The sequence below is a fragment of the Platalea leucorodia genome (assembly GCF_965183815.1).
Source record: "Platalea leucorodia genome assembly, chromosome: 6".
Taxonomy (NCBI): Eukaryota; Metazoa; Chordata; class Aves; order Pelecaniformes; family Threskiornithidae; genus Platalea; species Platalea leucorodia.
In genome coordinates this window covers 38,062,067-38,076,619 of record NC_138828.1, presented here as the reverse complement: position 1 = coordinate 38,076,619, position 14,553 = coordinate 38,062,067, and the positions used below count along the sequence as shown (strand labels likewise).

The following is a 14,553-nucleotide window of genomic DNA, read 5'->3' as shown; positions in this document are numbered from 1 at the left end:
CACTTTGTTCTCTGCATTAGGACACCCAAAACCTTTTCAGTTCATTTAATTCCCCAGTTTTCCTCAAAGGAATCAGGAGCATCACTGTGTTTATATAAGCTGTCCAAATCCTAGTTTTGTTATGAGTTAATGAAATTCCACTATCAGGCAAAGACAGGCCCAGCATGTTTTCACGATGGCTTCAAGCACCAATTATCTGGGATTTTCCAGTAAACAACCTGACCTTCAAGCTAAAACTGAGATTGCCAGAGAAAGAATACTATCATGGGCTGGGGAAATCCCCCAGCAGTATTGTCGTCTTTGTCCAGGTAAGGTCTAATTTGGCAAACACTGTGCATGCTGCTGGACAGAGCAGAATTCAGACAGCATTCGTGTGTGCTCTGAGGCCATGGACACTGCTTGTCTCAAACCTAGCCTCAAAACCAAGATTTCACTGAACTCGTATATTCTAGTTAGTACATGGAAAATAACTTCTGTGAAAAAGATGAAAATTTAAGACACCCCCCCCAAAAAGGCATTAAACGTATATATACTTGTACTTTTTATTCTGTATCTGGCATGATAACATTTGCTGTCTCCCTTTACGAATTACACAAAGAAACCAAAAGATTTTTCCCAGTTGGCTGAAATAAATGTTTCCATGGTTTTAATTTTTCCCTCTTCCCAGAAACCCTATAATCAAATCTAGAATTGGTTCCGTCATAAAACCCACTTCATGTTTCCTTCTGGCCCTCAGGCAGCATGTGTTAGTGGTGCTCCTTGAAGCAACAAAGTATTTCTGTTTAGCTTTCTCCCTGAGGAAAGCTGTGGTGTATTAAAGGTGTATCAAAGCCATTTCCCATAAAAAAGAATGAATCTCAAGGACTGAAATGAGCCCTCAATGAAGAAAACCCCAAGCTGTTCTTTATAGCCAAACTGTGGGCACTGCAGGTCCAGATCAGACCAGGGAGTTTCTTCACAACTCAGGTTTGTCAAATGCTTTGCTGAGAGGTTTGAGGAAACCTTTGGTTTATGGTAACCAGTTTTGGATGAAGGCCAAAGCACAGAAGCCTTATTTCGTCAGCAGCCAACAGAATGATTCCCCCCCAAAAACTCCCTGGAAACAGGGACTAACCTCCTCTTTCTGCTGGCTTTGTTTTCTAGCAGGATGATGCAGTCCCAAGACCAGGTACAGTAGCTTCCTGGTACCTTCTCTCTATAACCACTCCAGGCTTTAGATATCACGAGTCCATCTTCCAGAAAATTATGGGACTAGCTTTAAAATAAACACGTTTATATAGATTTTAACAAACCAAACCTTTTAATATGCTTTTCAGGCCCTACAGTTTATATTCCCAAGTTTATTCCAAATATTCACATTAGAAGTTCTCATTAGTATTGCCAGTCAATTCAGTTTCAGTTCTCACACAAGCAGCAATGTGGAATTTTAAGAAAAAAACTTCTGGTGATTAAATCACAATAGTTGGCCACAGAACTGTTATCCAGGTAATAAATCCATTGCCTTCAAAGACAAAAAATCCAAGGCTGGAACAGAAAGTAACTTTTCTTATGCCACATCTTTATCTAAGAAATATTAATTTAGTCATTGTACTTTCACCACAATTTTCTTATTTGTCCCCATATAAATGAACATCTATGTAATTGTTTTGGCCTAATGAATGTTTTAGTTCAGGGCAATTTGTGTGTTATTCTTGGTATACTACCTGATACATTATCATTATAATCCCTTGTTTTTACTTAAAACTATCAATCTGCCTGACAGTCTGCCTAGGCTGCATTTTGAAAATAGTAAAATAAAGTAAAAGGGGGGAAATCAACCAACGTAAGTAACCTATGGAGAGCTGTGCACCAGGCAATGGCTCGAGTTACGCTTCACAAAAGCACAACAACAGAATACGGCAACATTGATGCCAACTGCCAACTTCAAAAACTGAACACCTGTGAAAAGTAAACTCTCTCTCCTAATTAGACCTTGGCATTGTCCTCTCAGATTTACAGAGTCGTTATTTTGCTTTGAATAAACATCACTATTTCTTTACTAGGCAAACTCCTTGGCTCTCTTTCAATTATTTCTTTTAAATATTAAAGAGCAGGAAACATTTGTTTTCCCTTGTCACATCCCGTCCTGTTTACACAGCATCACACAATCCCCTTTGAAACGCCTGCTCTTACAGCAAGCCCTGACACACGTAGTTCAATCAAAACATTTGTTATTGTCTTTTGCCAACTACAAACAAATTTCTGCACAAATGCTGAAAAGGTTTAAAGGTTTCGACAGCCATCTAAAGCCGAGCTAGCACGACTGTCAAAGAAAGGTGGTGTCAAACTGCTCGGATTCCCCGCTACTGCCCTGACTTAAAGAAGAGAAAGAAAGACAAAGCGATTCACTCATTCACATAGCAGAGCTCCTGGCAAGAGCTCACTCACTGTAAAACCGCTGCTCTCACAAAATACTCGAAAGCAGAAAAACCACACAGACAGTTAGAGACGAGTGTGAAACAGTAACTTACATTATTTAAAAGGCAGTGGGAAAGGACTGCTGCAGTTTCTTCGTTATTTTACACTGCTGATGGCAGAGCACACAATCAAAAAAGTTCACCTAAAGAAATCTCTCCTGTTAATTCTCTCTCTCCCAGTTCATTTACTCTGGAGTCTCTCAGCCTGAAGAGATCCGACAGTCAAAAGTTTATCCCCTTGTATTTCCGAATGATATGGCCGACTTTCCTTGGACACATACCAATGATGCAGTAAAAATAGACAAAAGGGGGGGAGGGAAGAAGCAATCTAGCTTGAGCCTGAATCTTCTTAACTCAGTGTTTTCTGTAAAAGCTGCTCTTATGTCAGAAGCTTCCATCCCTGTACTAACTTGCAGAGCACGGAGTCATCCATCTGGTTTTCATAAGCTGCAAATTACAGGCAAACCAGGGAATATATACAGTCCAGTTTTAGCAGAACTCCCCGAGCATCAGCCTTACAAGTAACCTGAGATACAAAGGCTTTGAAAATAAACAGCCAGCCCCATGCTGGGATGGTCTCCCGCCTGCAGATGACTGACTGCTCCCCCAGGCAGCCCCCAGCAGCCGAGAGCACCACACACCGCTCAGGAAGGTGGCGGCTGGGTTCCCCCTCCCCGTGGAAACAAACCAACCCTGCGGCCCTCCCTCCCAGCACAAACAGCCTCTCTGGACGGGGAGGAAAATCCAGTGCATTACTTGGAATAGTTCAACAGTTTAGTAAGTCATTTAGAACAACCTGGGTTTTATAAACAGGGAAGTGAATGCTGATCCACTTACATCCTTTAAATGCTTCCAGGTGAGAAGCAAATCTATTGTGCTGGGAGGTTTTGTTTTGGTGGTGGTTTGGTTTGGCAGCAACTCTCAGAGTCAGTGGACAGTTGCTTGATAGAGAACCTCTGGGGTGATCTGATCCATTAATTACAAGAATGAACATTTTACCAAAAGTATCACAAGCAAAATTTTGAAAAGCACCCGGTGAAAGTCCATGACTTGAAGCTTCTAAGTGACTTTCAGTCCCTATTTTCAGCTATTTTAAAGTCTACTGCCCTGATTAAATTCAGGTACCAGAGGCTTGAGGGGTCACCTGTCTTTTTGGATACCTCAAGGCTTTTGAGTCAGTACTAAATAACATATTGTTTTCCCAATAAAAAATGGGAAAAACAATTTTATGGTGGATAAAAAAAAGTTTTGCCATTGCTTAAAATGGAAGTTGTTGTTATCTGCATGTTCTTTTACTTTAAAATATCAAGTTTTATTTAGTCTTTAGTTTTGCCAGGGGACTTTTGCAAGCTTTTCTACTGGGAATAATCTTACTCTATTTGAATCTCAGTGAGAATCTCTAAACGAGGCAGCTTTCACTAAAGCATGGGTGAATCAGTACAGTGAGTCATTAACAAAATAAAACCACCATTGTAAACACTGCCTAAGAGTCCTGAGCCTTGTCACTTGCTCAGTTTTTCATCTTTGCTCAATTAGGATTGTGCTGATTGTCTGCTTATCTCGTACCTGGATCCCTGGATCCAGGATTGACATGACTCGACTGTTAATGTCAAAAGCAGTTGAATTATTTAAAAAAACAAACAAACAAACAAAAAATCAAGACTCTCTAATCAGTAGAAGCAAAGGAGAAAACTATAAACAATTTTTCTTTACATGTATTTTTGCCTGTGCTGTCACAATTCCTTCCAATAGTTGTATAACCCATTGAATAGTTTCAGTCAAATCAGGTAGAATGCTAGAGATCTATAATAAGGTATTATATTCCTACGGCTTTTGTGAAAACAGGCAGCCCTCCACATGAGTGAAATACAATCTAGTGATCCAATGTAAAAGGCTACACATGAGCTCAGTCATATTATTAGACACCAGAGCACCGCACACAAACAAGAGGTACATGAGAACAGATTTCATTTGCCCTACTGCTCAGCTGCTACCACAGTTGTGCATCTTTGGCCTGCATTCTAGCATTTTTCTTCTCTTCTGTTCTGTTCTCCCATCAAGGCAGTAATCAGCAAAACACTTGATATGCACAGATGTCAGCTGAAGCAAATAATATTTTTCTTGAAAGAGCAGTAAACAAGGTTTGTTGACTTATTCTTCTCTCACTTAGTAAACTAGTAGGGTGAACTGACTACATCTTGTTTTTATCAGGACTGATATTTTCCATGAAATCAAAGGACTTGATCCTGGTAGAGCAGACTTCCAGGTCTGGAGCCAGAAATTATTTCATGGGGTACTGCAGAGTAGTCCTTGTGTGGTTTTCTAGACATGTAGGCTCTCTTCCGCGCTGAACTGTCACAGTATAAGAGAAGTTGAATGACTGTTCTCTTTGGAATAAGAACTCTTCTTTTGGTGAGACATGGTGTTAAAGTGGAGAGTAGGTGGAAATAACCACTTTCAGTTTGTGATGCTCATGCTGACTGAATGTTTTTCCCCCTGAGGAGTAACTGCATTAATTTACACTGATCTCTCAGGTACTCTTCAATATATCTGTTGTCTCAGAAAAACACTCCAGTCCATTTACATCAAAGGCTGTTTTCACAAATAACAACTGTGTAAGAAAACATCAAGAAAATTGAAAATTCAGAAATAGAAGACTGATTTTAAATGACTCTTCATTTTCCAGCCTCCAGGGATCATTCTTATTCGCCATCTTTTTCTCCCTTCTTTTCTGTTCTTCATTTCCTCCTTTGTATCATCCATGTGGGCTAGCAGCATCCTACTGTTCATAGATGGCTCCTGCCTCCAGACAGGCTGGCTGTGCGTCCCCCTCACTGTTGCATGCACAACTGTTCCCTGGGTATTACTAAGGCATCATTTGATGCCCAGTTTCTCACACTCTGTCTCCATGAACTTTGAGGCAGTCAAGCACCATGTTCCTATCTAGCACAGGGATGTTAGTTTTTTGGAGAAATGGAGATGGCAGATACTAATCAGTTTGATGGTAAGAGAAAATTTACTGTAGAAAGCTTCATATAGGAAAGACGGCAACAAAGAACAGATCAGATAGGGAAAACAATCTGCTAGGAGCAACTTGCCTTCTCAGAAAAATGGCAGCTTCCATTTAGGATGTTTTCAAATGCCAGCTACAAAACAACCCTGATATTTTCCACATAAGTAGAAAACAATGCTGATTTTTCACCAAGATCAACTATGTTAGCAATGTTAGTAGGGCAAGAGCAAAGAAGGATGCAGCTTAGATATTGATTATACTGATTATATGCAGCTTTGTACGTAGATTCTTGAAAGGTTTTTTTTAAACCACATTGCGTGTTCATTAAAGCAAGGAAAAAGTGCCCTTCCTCAGTCAGTGACAGACAGGTTGTGATGCACAGTAGGTGGCAGAATATGTACCTCTCTTGGCCTGGATTCTGCTCCCATCTAGCCTAGTGTGGTTGTATTGGGGTTGCTGAGCTGCAAAGGTATAGATGAAAGCAACCTGTTTTTCCATCCTGTTCTTTTGCAGTTTAAATACTGAGAAAGTGACAGGTGAAAGGTCTGGGTTTGGTGGAGGATACCCCTTGCCATTTAATTTGAATCTGTGAAATTGCCTGAATGATAGAAGCTCAGGATGGCAGATTAACGAGCCATGGATGCACCACAGCTATGTGTTCAACCTTTCATTTTAGCAGCAGACTACTTGGTGTAGGATTTTAAATATGTTTATGCAGATTTCTAGTCGGTCATAGTTTAAGTCCTAGATGAATCTTCTGATGCAAACAAGCTGGCAGGCTTTGTACAGACTGAAAAACCACAAGTCTGATAAACTGAGACACAGTTCACTTACTGTTGATGAAATAAAATACTGTAGATTTTGGCACTGACAATAATCCATTTTTAAAAGATGAATTAGCTGTGATATTAGAAGTCATTTTACCACCAGCACTTTAAAGCCAGCACATGGAATATCTTAGATCTGGGTTCAGATGCTAAGCTTGTATTCAGTTGGTCTAGCCTCACTTACTATGTATTTTATTTTAGTACTTCAGCTTGGTGCCCAGCGACTTGAGTTTGGCAAAAGCCTGTCTCCCTCCAGAAAGGCACATAATTGTCAGCTGATCTTCCAAAGAGATAATATAATGTGATAATCCTTTGCAGCCTGCTCCTACTGTTAGATGAGGATTGGGCTGTTTCAGTGCTTTTGTTATTTTGCTTTATAATGTATCACTTCTTTTTTACAGAAAGAAAATACACAGCTCAGACAAAACCATAATGCATTATAACCTTGATGTCATCGTTGAAAAAGCCCCATGGCTGCTGCTGTTTTCACCACAGCCTGCAGTAGCCCCTGGCTGTCCCCAGAAAAAAGGGAGAATAAGCATAGCACTAAGCCACTTTTCCCCCCATCAGCTCTCACTAACATCTGTGACTGCAAGGATCTGGGCTTGCCTGGGGCACATAATCTCATTCTGAGTGCTTTGGTGACAGACATGCAGCCTTTTCCCTTCTAAGTGAGCTGGAATGGTGGTCCCTTTTTCCCACCCTGAAGCCCACAGTACAGGAGTTAATGGCTGGATACTTTGTATTCTTTAAGTAACAAGACAGCAAACAATATGCAATGCATGTGTCCCAGTGGTTTTCATCAGGGAAGGTCAAATATGGGAAGGATGTAATTTCAAAAGACAAACATTAGACTGTTTTCAAAGGTTCCCTTTTCCCCTCTGGCTGTACACTCCCACCTCTTACCTCGCACTGAGGTGCTTCTTGGACTCACAGTGAACAGATACAGTTCATCGCCTGGCAGAAAACTGACCCATGACAAAATGCATCAATTTTCTGCAAGGTGAGTGAGGTGAATTAGCTCACAGGGGTCCGCTGAGTGCTGCAGCTGACACAGACGTGGGCCATTATGGACCGGAGCAGGGGAAGAAAGAAGACTGAGAGCCAAATGCTCAAGCTGCTTATGAAAATATACGGTGAAACATTAGACAGGTAAGCCCCACGCTTCTCCTGACTGGAATCTTGCTTCAAGCTCTAAGTCGCACTTTGTGGCAACCATGACCCTTAAACACTGGCATACACTCAGCCTGTGCCAGGCTCACGCTTCTGCTCTCTACTGCCCTGAATCATAGTTTGCCACTCTCAGAAATCAACCACCAGCCCTGGCTCCTATAAAATGGTGATGTCTCAGTATTACTGTTTTTCATAAGCTTTCACTCACATAAGTAGCTTTCTTTCAAAAGTATCCAGGAAACACTGATGTAATACATTTTCATATGACTGCAATCATGAAAAGTTCTGAACCAAAAGTAATGTGTCCAAATCCCTCTTTTTGTTTGAAAACATCATTCATCCAAGAATCAGAAATGTTACCATGTGACCAGTAACACAAAAAAATGAGCACGTGAAGAATCACAGCAAACAGTTCAAAAGCAGCTCTGGGCCTGAAGTTGTTTCACAAGATGTGTTCAATACTGGACACTTTGTTTGCCAAGAGAAATAGAAAGGGCTACATTTTCTAAAAAATATACCATGCTTATTTATTTATTGGCTTAGTCTTTCTCTGACCTTGCCTAGAGCTATCCATTCTTACAGCATACAAAGGGCTAGTGTGTGCCTGGTTTACCCTGGACCTGTCCTACTTTCCTGCCTTCAAGTCCAACAAGAAAGAGGAAAAAGAAGGTATGTTGAGATCTTTGCACTGAAGAACCTGAAACTCTAAGGGAGAAGAAACAGCCCCCGGTTTCTCAGACTGCAAACACTGGGCTGTAGTGAGGAAGACTGAGAGTAGGAGGAGAATATGGCAAAGAGCAAAGGGCTATGGGGAAGCTTTTAAGGACTGCAAGGGAGAACAAGCATCTTAAATGGCATGGAGCAGAGAGGTTCAGGAGGATGGGATCTGGGAAGCCTGGGAAAAAAAGGTAGCTCTAGGATGGGAGGAGAGGAGTTGTGGCAGAAGGGTGAAGAGGCTATGTGGTTGAGGCAGGGGGTCCTGGACCATAGGGAGGAGCTAGATGCTCTGGCAGGAGCTGGGGACTGGGTCTAAGGATGAGGGGCCTCAGGCTAGGAGACACTAAAAGCCAGAGTGAAAGGCTGAGAGGCTTAAGGCTGTGCAGGGCTTTGGGGCAGGTGGGAATACAAGACATCTCTGCTGAGAATACCCTAATTTGGGTACCTGCATGCATATACAAGAATGCTGCCCCTGCTCTTTCAGTCCACATGGTGGTCTCTTCCCACTCTTGTATCCTCTTTTTTGCAGTCAGAGCCGCAGTAGCCCTGGCTCACATTTTCCCATCTGTGTATTGGAGTGTGACAGCATAACAATTTCCATAGCCACGGTGAAACAAGGAAACGTTTTGATGTAGCTCTGGGTCCCAAAGTGTATAGGAGTGTGAAGCATAAGTTTCAAAGTGACAGAGGAGAGTGGATATCAGGAGAAAATGATGGGGAAAATGGAGAGAAGGAGGCAGATTTCTTTAGACAGATGGTCTCACGAAGGCAATGTCTGAAAACTGAAATATGCTGAAAGTTCAGCCACTGCAGTGCCAGAGTTAATATTAACCCCCATCAAAAACCTACCAACTTGCTCTTACACAGTCAAAAACTAATTTAAAAGAAGGCCAAAGGTACCAGTCTAAAGTTAAGCATCCCAATCAGAAGCAGAAATTAAACTACACATATAAGAAAAGATTGCAATTCTCAGAGCCCCATTTCAGCCCCTAAGTAACCAGTCCCCCTATTGCCATTAGCAGGAGTTTTGCGAGAGTAAGACTTGCAGAATTCCATGCCAGATTATTACTATAACAAACATTAACATCTGACTGTCAGGGTACATTAGGGGGTTATACTATAGCTTAGGGAGCATTAGGTAAAGTGTCAAGTGAAGATGCTGCGTAAGGAGAAAGAGGTCAGGAAGAAAGCAAGCCCCAGTACGATTTGATTTCATGAGGGAAACTGCAGTGCAATCCTTGAGTCTTTATGGGTACTATGCTTCTCAGTTTCACATGTTGTGAATGAGCAGTGATAAGAGGGAAAGGCCGACGACAGCTGTGATAATTTTTTTTTAGACAGCAGCAACCAGGACAGAACGCAACAAGCTACCCACTCCATTAGGGACATTTTACGCTACAACCTTAAATTGCTGCTTTCTTAGACCTTTGGCCCAGCTGCACAGGCAAAAAGGAAGGAAACTGAAACATTTAAAAGCTCCTTCATAGATGAAGGAGCAGTAGCATCTATAATATTTCCTGCCTACTTGAGCACATACTGGGATACAAATTGCTTTCTGGGCCTGAGAGAGGTGAGCTAGAGAGAGGAATCTGGGTGGGCCATCTGGAGGCTGCAGTTCATTTTATACCAGTCCTGTATGTACCCTAAAAGAAGGTAGTTTGCAAGACTCTGCCTTTTACACATATCACAGCAATGCAGCCATGCAGAGAGCCTGTTCTGTAACCCAGCGATTCCAGTAAGAAGAAAGCTTAGAGCTTGCCTATGGAGTCCAAGGGAACATCTTCCCAGCAGAGTAACAGAGCACAGCCAGTACAAGTATCTGTGCACCCCTGATGCTTGTGTCCTTCAGCATTGCTGGCCAGCTGGGAGGCCAGGCATATCGGACAGGAGGGAGAGAAGTCAAAGAAACCAGTGGACTCTGGTAGATACAGATTTAAGGCAGCACAGACCTGAAGACCACTTAGCTACTGCAATTCACTCTCTGCCACAGGCAAGGAAGGTAGGAAGTGGTCCTTTTTCTTTCCTTCTTGACCTGTGTTTTCTATTATATTTCAGGCAGGCCACCCTACAGAACTGTCCCTGTGGCAAATTCCTGTTTGAGAAACTTCCTCTATTGTCCTGGGGTGAATTTTGCACGTATAACCTGCCTTGCAATCCTTTTCTTTCCTAAGTGCAGTGCTTTCTCTGAGTAATACCACCAAAATAAAATGCATACAGTAGGAGACCCTCTGCTCTTGACGTATGAGTGAGATCAGAGTACTACAACCCTGCTGCTTTTTCTTTTTTAATAGAAAAGGCTGCATACTTAGCATTTTTCATTTTTTAGAACCAACCAGTATGTTCCACTTTACTGGCAACAGCATCCGTTAGCTAGAAAAGAATCTAATACCTAGGAAAATGGGCCTGGGAAAAAAAAAACAACAAACAAACAAAAAACCAAAACAAAACAACAAACCCCACAATGAAAGATTTTAAAAGCTTTCACAGGTGTGGGTGAAAGTTGAGGATATTAGCATGGAGGATATTAGCCAAAGGGTTCAGATTTAATAGAGAGGACAACTTGTCCGAGAAAGCTGAGGAGGGGTTGTTTGCAAATCTCAGCCTCTATCCCTACAGAGACCCGAGTACTGACGGTGAGTGATTTTACAAGGAAGTCTGTCCAAACCTGAGAGAAGGCTGCCACTGCTTCTTTCAGACTTTTTCCTGTTACCTGGCAGTTCAGTTTTCTGGTCAGACTCAAACAGCTGATGGGAGGGGGGCACGTGGTATTTTACTCACAGTCTCTCTCTTATCATAACCTTATCTGATGTGTGTCAAGCAGATAGGACACATCAGCAGAGCACCTGCTAACAAGCTGAATCCCTGAGATGAAAAGCACCCTTAAAGCCTCCTGCTTTCACTAAGAATTCAAATGCTTAGTATCATGAATTACAGCTCTGGTAACTCAAAACTCTTATTAATCTAGAGAGCTGTTCTTTCCTGAGAAACCAATCAGTTCTGGGAGCTTGTCTGACATTCTCAAGGGCAAAGATGGGGAAATCTAGTAGATCAGATTCAACGTTACAGGCTTTGTAATCTGGTAACCATAAGTATATTTGGGAAGTACTGGTACGAGGTCACGGTAAGAGGTCAGGGTTTCAGTCAAGCCCAAATTAATACCTTCCATTAACTGCTGAATAACTGAACAATAGCTATATTGCAAACATGCCTGTAGACTAAAGACTCAGCCACAGGAAAATGTTGGCAAGGGATCCCGCAGTCAACATACAGTACACCTACAGAGCCAGTGGAAGAAAATGAATTGCAGTAAAAACACAGCCCTGAGAAGCAGATCTTAGTTCTATTTCCAGCTTTCTTGCAGATTTCATTTCCCTCTTTTGTAGATTGAGGGCGATATGCTTATCTGCTTCCCAGGCTATCTGAAAGCTCAGTTAATGAGTATTAGCAAATCATTTTGTTTTCACAAACTGCCTACGATCTCAGAATCAGAAAATACAATTATAGCACATGCAGTTCAGAGTAGTCAGGAATTTTTCATGAAGGCTGTTGATTCAGCACCCTGTTTTAGCAAGCCCTGTGAATACATCTTGAAAATTATCTCTCTGGGAGGAAGACAAATCAATTTTAATCTTCCGCCTGTTTACCCTGATGTAAATCAAACAGGCACAGTCTGCCCCTACAGAGCAAGCCATGTTGTTCTGAGCTCATGGTGCACAAGGGAGTTCTTTCTTTAGTCAAGAGAGAGACAATGTGGTAAGCATATTGATTATTCCTAACTATGTACTGAGAGAGCACAGCAAAACCTCCTAGGTGTGTATTTATGCCTGATGTGTATCTGTCTCATGGCTTTCATTGTTACTTAAGTACTGAGATCCTACATTCTTGATATATAGACAAAAAACAATTTTACTAATCAAGGCTCAGTATCTATCTGCTACTTAGAGTGACTGAAAACCTCTGGCTTGTGTTCACAGTCTGGCAGAGAAGCAGCTTATTGCTGTAATTAGCTTTAGTTCATACACTATCATGCATGCACTGTATTGCTGTAGAAGAGGCTCAGCCTCAGAGCTGAACAACTGTGAGCATCGAGACCCATCTAGTTAAAATGTACTAAGTACAATAGCTGCCCATAATTTGACCAGTTTTATTTGAAAATTTCTGTCTAACTGTCTCTTAGCCACTGCTTCCCACAGATAACATTGCTTGACTGGCTCTCTGCAATTCAAGACTCATTGAATGGTGCAGTCCTTAAAAAGCATTATAGATGAGTAGGAGAGTTGAGCCAAAGGTTTCCAGACTGCATCAGGGCTGCCTGCAGAAGCTGTGCACAGCCCCAAAACACAAGCAGCATGGCAGAGACAAGGGCACAACCCCCAGGGCATCCCCCTATTGGGTGCATCCATAGGGGCCAAGTTAGACAAGCTGAAAAGAACATGGCATCAGGCCTCGCTTCAGATTTGCTTTTATTTTCTTGGCATGACTCAAGGCTAACAAAGATCTGATTGAAACTTAGAAGTAAGGTTATTCCTGTGATTTTAAAAGGAGGCATAGTGAACATGCTTATTTACAGTCACAGCTGCTTTTTTTCACCCAGGTGTCTTGAACTCAAAGCCTGAGCTGAATTTTCTGGAGATCCTGGCACTTCTGGTTCAGGAAAGAGCTGAAGAAGTACCCTGGAGAAAGGACCATCCTGGCAATATTGAAGTGCTGTCATAGTGCCATATGGGACACTTCCAGCCCTGCCAAAAGAAGGAAGAACTAAAAATATTGCTGCAGCCTACTCTGCTTGAGGCTTCCCACCCGGTTTTGATCTCATAGTAGTTTGGATAAGCAGCCAAATCATGAGGTACTTCCTTAGCCAATCTGAACCCTGTGAGGTGTACAGAGTCGCCCCTAGAAATTACTATTATTTGCACTGTCTGATAGGATTTGTAAAATAAATGAAAGGAAGAAAAATAAATAATATAGTGCAGTGATCTCAGTAATAGACTGTTGAGTGCTGACACTTACTTTGCTCTATGATCATGGCAAAGTCATATCTTTATTTTCTTCATTTATAAAATGAGAGCTATAGATGAGCTCCTCAGCTACCACATGAAATCTAGACACAGACTTGCCAAAACTTCAGAAGCAGACTAGTTCTGAGATTCTGCATGGTATCCAGCTCTGACAGGGACATTAAGATTTTCTTTGCTGGTGTAAAGGGTAAAAGAGAAAGTGTGAAAAGTCCATCAATATTTGCAATGCAGGATTCAGTTGAAGAATACTGTCCAAACATGGAATATTTTATTTAAAATTCTGAACATTAGAAAGGATGTATTAAAGACACAAAAAGCTCGTTCCATCTTTGCAGTCTTTTGCTCTGTGGAGCTGTGAACATTTCTTAATAGCAACCAGCAAAGAGGACTGAAATCTCTGAACATGACTGCTTTTTCTACTGCTAGGCATATATCTTAGAATATGACAGCACCTATCAGTATTTTTTGGAGCATTCATTTTATAGTATCCTATTTCTAGCCCCTTCACGTTTTTCCGAACAACGCTACTTATGACCTTGCAAAAACTGCTGTTTGAAACATGACTGGATGATCAAATACTGGAAATGCAGCTAAAAATGAGAACTAGATGCAGATTAATTAAAGTCATATAAAAAAAATAACCTGGCAAGTTTAAATGGGTTGTGTCCCTATTAACTTCTTCCCTCATGCCTCCTAGGAAGGTCTCATTTAGGATTGAAATAATGTAGTCCTTGTAGTCATGACAGTGCATACAAAGTAGCTGCTCTTTTACTTCAGACAGAGGAAAATACTTTAATAGCTGCCTCTCTGAATGACGGTGCCTACCTGCCTTGCTAAAACATGCCCTTAGTCTTATGAGAAAAGCCACAACGAGACAGAAGGCTACTTACTAGTGTTCCATAGATTCCACGCAGGAGTATCAGAGACTGAAATTCACTGTGCCTCTGATCAGAAGGTTTAGCTCCCTGCAGCATTCAGACAGTTGGTCCCATTATGGCCATCAGGCGGCTGAGTTAAAGGGTGGCCTTGCACAAACATAAACAGCTTGTCAGCACAAGCCAAAGAGGCGGGCCTGCCCTGCCAGCCACAATGTGAGCCAATGATTAGCTTCTTCGCATTCTGGGTGTTCAAGATATTGTGTTTCGTTCTTAAGTAGGGGAACAAGAGGGACTGACTAGGAAGGGCTAGTGCTTGACGGTTTACTGCTAGGCAGTAAACTACTTAAGGCGGAAGGAAAAAAATCTGTAAGTCACTTCAGGAAAAGCACATATTTGCTGCGTATTCATACAAACACTTTCAGAAAACCCACAAGCATCCCCAATGCATTGTTCCTTTTAGGTCAATCAAAT

General features: G+C 41.7%; 1 protein-coding gene across 4 annotated transcripts in view; it reads right to left on the bottom strand.

The window, feature by feature from the left end:
- Window positions 1–14,217, bottom strand: part of TRIM2 (tripartite motif containing 2) — a 69,139-nt gene extending 54,922 nt beyond the window's left edge. For 2 of the 4 annotated variants that reach the window (XM_082316100.1, XM_082316097.1), the window contains exons 1-2: window positions 14,095–14,217; window positions 12,755–12,925 (exon numbers count right to left, since the gene is read on the bottom strand). The gene's annotated coding sequence lies outside the window, so the exon portion shown is untranslated. The remainder of the gene's footprint in view (window positions 1–12,754; window positions 12,926–14,094) is intronic. The other 2 variants (XM_082316098.1, XM_082316099.1) reach the window with 1 other exon arrangement.
- Window positions 14,218–14,553: the final 336 nt, after the last annotated feature.